Here is a 4,898-nt window from a genome sequence, read left to right on the forward strand (position 1 = left end):
CACTGGGCATGATGGCTTAATTTGAACGGAATGAAGTGACTGAGGTGATGTCAAATGTTGAAGTCATAGACACATTGAAGTGATTGTGGTAGTGTCATGTGAAGCGTCATTGTTCAGGATTGTCCCAAATGGAAGTGGTGACATTTAAAAGGTTTAATGGGACTGGGGAACATGAAGGGACTGAGGTGGTATCATCTGTAAGGTTTGGAGTAGCTGATTTGGTGTCATTTAAACTGTTGTGCATGTTTGTCTCATCCTGAAGTGGTGTCACCTGAAGGGTTTAATGGGACCAAGGTGGCATATGTTAGAGGTATGAAAGGACTAAGGTAGGCATCATTTATGGGATATAAAGGGACCACTGATGTGTCAGTTGGGGGGTATGAAGAGGCTAAGGTACACTTAAAAATTCTTTAATGGCGTTTTATGGTTGGTTTATGGTGGGTTGTGTGGTTACCAATAGAACCATTGCTTGACAAAACTCCATCTCATTCTGGGAAGGGTTTTATTGCATTTAAAATAAGTTCTTTGTGCTTTGGAAAACTTCAGAATATGAAAAAAAACAAAAACTTCAATTCTTAATGTATGGTGGGCTACCTAGCAGGACATTAACAGATTAGGAAAACCTGAACATAGCCTGTGTTATTTTATGCAGTCAGAGTCCTTTTGAAACCATGACCCATTGGTATTTCACAAATCTGTTACCATCTACTCTGGGTTATTTACTGTTATGGATTTAAATAAATAAAGGTTCTTTCTGGAACCTTCATGTGGATGAGTCTTTTGGAAACCAAAAATGGTTCCCCTATAGCTTCGCAGTACTACTCTGGCACATTTATTTTTAAGAATGTGGTGCCAGGTACAGTGTTTGAAGTTATTTAGGTAGTCTCATTAGAGCACATAATGGAACTAAGCTTGGGTCATTTCTAGAATTTGAAGTGGCTGACATGGTGTCACTTCGCACAGTGTACATCAGATAGATAGATAGATAGATAGATAGATAGATAGATAGATAGATAGATAGATAGATAGATAGATAGATAGATAGATAGATAGATAGATAGATAGATAGATAGATACTTTATTAATCCCCAAGAGGAAATTCACATACTCCAGCAGCAGCATACTGATAAAAACAATATTAATTAAAGAGCAATAAAAAAAAGCAGTGCAAGTTAAAAAATACAAGGTGGAGAGAGTAAAGCAGGTATAATAGACAATAATCTTGTATAATGTTAATGTTTACCGTAAGGTGGAATTGAAGAATCGCATAGTATGGGGGAGGAATGATACAATACAATACAATTTATTTTTCTATAGCCCAAAATCACACAAGAAGTGCCGCAATGGGCTTTAACAGGCCCTGCCTCTTGACAGCCCCTCAGCCTTGACTCTCTAAGAAGACAATGAAAAACTCCCAAAAAAAAACCCAGTATGGAAAAAATGGAAGAAACTTTGGGAAAGTACGTAGCAGAATTTAACAGTAGATGATATCATATAATATGATTTGGATTTGTTTGTTTAGAGTCCCGGAGACCTTGGCCATCAAGCTGCCTCCCCCATTTGGCCATTCCACAGCTGAAACAGTGCTGGGCCAGCCAATCCGATGAAAGGACCCCTCTTTCCCATGATTCCTGTGATCCTGCATCAGGGATGATTTTACCTTAGGTAGGCAAAACAACTTGGCAGGTGGGCCTTGGCACCAAGTGCCACATTTGAGTACCAAGAAGAGAAACAGAATAAGTGAAGGTTAGTATTCAATTATAACTATCATATTACATATGTTTTAGTGCTAATGACTAACAACAGAGATGCAGTATGTACAGTTAATCAGCAGCTCTAGTCAGGATATGCTAAACTGAAGTAGTGAGTCTTCAGCCGGGATTTAAAAGCTGAGACCGAAGGGGCATCTCTTATAGTAGCAGGCAGACCATTCCACACTTTAGGGGCCCTGTAACTAAAAGATCGACCTCCCACTGTTATTTTATTAATCCTTGGAATCATCTTGAGATCTTAATGTGCGCTCTGGTTTGTAAGTCATGATAAGTTTAGACAAGTAAGTCGGACTTTGGCCATTTAATGCTTTATATGTTCAAAGGAGGATTTTGAAATCTGCCCTAAACTTAACCGGGAGCCAGGGTTAGGATTTAAGAACTGGAGTTATGTGTTCATAATTACTTGTTCTTGTAATAATTCTTGCAGCAGCATTTTGGATTAAATGTAGGCTGTATTAAGAACAGTTTGAACGTCCAGTGAACACCGCATTGCAGTAGTCAATCCTACTAGAAATAAATGCATGAATTAATTTCTCAGAATCCTGTTAATTTAGAAAGTACCTTAATTTCCCAACATTATGATCTCCTCAGTCTGTCAGTGGAGTAGGACAGTGACAGCAATCTGTTGCTGAAGCTGCTCCTCTGTCTGGAGATGATACTGTTCAGTAAATGCAGTGGACTCTCTATGATTGACAGGAGCCTGCTCAGCGGCCGTTGCTCCGCCACAGATGTCAAACTGTCCAGCTCCGTGCCTACAATAGAGCCTGCCTTCCTCACCAGTTTGCCCAGGCGTGAGGTGTCCCTCTTCTTTATGCTGCCTCCCCAGCACACCACCTCGTAGAAGAGGGCGCTCGCTACAGCCGTCTGATAAAACATCTGCACCATCTTATTGCAGATGTTGAAGGACGCCAACCTTCTAAGGAAGTAGAAGAGTCCTCTCTTGCACAGAGCATCAGTATTGGCAGTCCAGTCCAATTTATCATCCAGCTGCACTCCCAGGTATTTATAGGTCTGTACCCTCTGCACACAATCACTTCTGATAATCACGGGGTCCAGGAGGGGTCTGGGTCTCCTAAAATCCACCACCAGCTCCTTGGTTTTGCTGGTGTTCAGGTGTAGGTGGTTTGAGTTGCACCATTTAACAAAGTCCATACTGTCCTAAACTGAGTTATGGTCATTTTTAGAGTTTAATCAGAATTAGAAATGTAGCTATAAATGGGGGTTATGAGGGGATCAAAGGTGTGGTCTTCTGAGGAGTAGGGACTAAAGTGTTGTCATTTGCAAAGTCTGAAGTGATTGATGTGGTGTCACTTGAAGCACTGTACTGATTGTCCCAAACTATGGAGGTATCATTAGTAGAGTTTGTGGTTGGAAAGGCTTAGAAAGGGTTTCCTGAACCTCTGCCGGGAATCCCACCAGAAGACTGAGATGATGTTAATTAAAGTACTTCTTCTGGCCTTTTGTCCCCCACATGAAGTCAGTCTTTGATATCGACTTTGCATTGGCTATTCTACTTTCTGTCCTCTCGGTGCTTCTCCTGCATCAGTGTGTTACACGGCATGTAGAGAAACTGCAGATGTTGTTACTTTCCAGGCTCTGATGCCTTTTAATCAGAATTTATATTTCTAAATTTTAACATTGATAAGCTTTTGTCACTTCATTCTGGTTTCTCTGCACACCAGACATGCCATTTCCTTTAGAGGATTGAAACCACAGATAGACACCACTCAGTTTATGGCTTTCTCATACCTGCCCATTAATTCTGCCCTTTAATGGCTCAAGCTTTTTACTTTCCTAAGCAGTTTGCTATGTGAAAAGATTCCAGACACAAATAATAATCCAGCAATTTATTCAAAAAAAGTTCCAGATTTTTAAACTATTATCATTTTGTGGCCAAAATAAATTGAACTGTCCATTTAGATTAAGCTCACATATTATCTAAATAACTTCACTTTTAGCTATTTTTACCTCAAATGTTTCATGCAACTGTAGTTTAACCAAATAAAATGAAGCAAAGATACAATTTGAAACTAAATTTACAAAATGTTGATTTTGTTCGACCATTTTATTAACTTGCTGCTATCAGTCCCAGTGACATGCAGCATCAAGCAAACTGAACTTCCATGCCATTTCAGTGTGGGCAAGCAGGAGCCTACTGTGTCTCGACTGCGTTGGGAGGGCTATGTAGTTACAGAACAAGCTACCACTTCATTCACACAAGACCAGTTTACATTTTATAACTAATCAAACATTTATGTGTTCGGGATGTGTGAAGATTAGCAGAATAGCCAGAGAAAACAACAACAACAAGAACAACATTTATTTATATAGCACATTTTCATACAAACAACGTAGTTCAAAGTACTTTACAAGATGAAGAAAGAAATAAAAAGACAAAGTAAGAATTAAAATAAGAGAACACTAATTAACATAGAATAAAAGTAAGGTCCAGTGGCCAGGGAGGACAGAAAAAACAAAAAAAAACTCTAGACGGCTGGTGAAAAAATTAAATCTGCAGGGGTTCCAGGTGACGAGACCACCCAGCCCCCTCTAGGCATTCTACCGAACATAAATGACCTCAATCAGTCTTCATGGTATTCAGGGTTCTAATGGAAGAAATTGATGATGACGGTCATGTGGACTTCTGGCCTTTAATCCATCAATATAGGAACATCACAGTGCTTTGATTAGGTGGTGGTAGCGCACCCCAGAAAGCCAGAAAAAGAACAGAAGAGAAAGTAGGGGTTAGTATGGATTTTGAATATGAATACCATGAATAATAATGATAATTAATTGAAAATACATAGCATCAGGATTAAATTAAGATGAAGTTATGAGAAGGCCATGTTAAAGTAATGTGTTTTTAGCAGTTTTTTAAAGTGGCCCCCTCTGTATCAGCCTGCCGAATTCCTATAGGTAAGCTATTCCAGATTTTAGGTGCATAACAGCAGAAGGCCGTCTCACCACTTCAAGTTTAGCTCTTGGAATTCTAAGCAGACACTCATTTGAAGATCTAAGTTTAAGATTTGGAATATAAGGTGTAAGACATTCCGATATATAAGATGGGGCGAGATTATTTAAGGCTTTGTGAACCATAAGCAGGATTTTAAAGTCAATTCTAAATGA

Source organism: Polypterus senegalus, chromosome 14 (genome assembly GCF_016835505.1).
Source record: "Polypterus senegalus isolate Bchr_013 chromosome 14, ASM1683550v1, whole genome shotgun sequence".
Classification (NCBI taxonomy): domain Eukaryota; kingdom Metazoa; phylum Chordata; class Cladistia; order Polypteriformes; family Polypteridae; genus Polypterus; species Polypterus senegalus.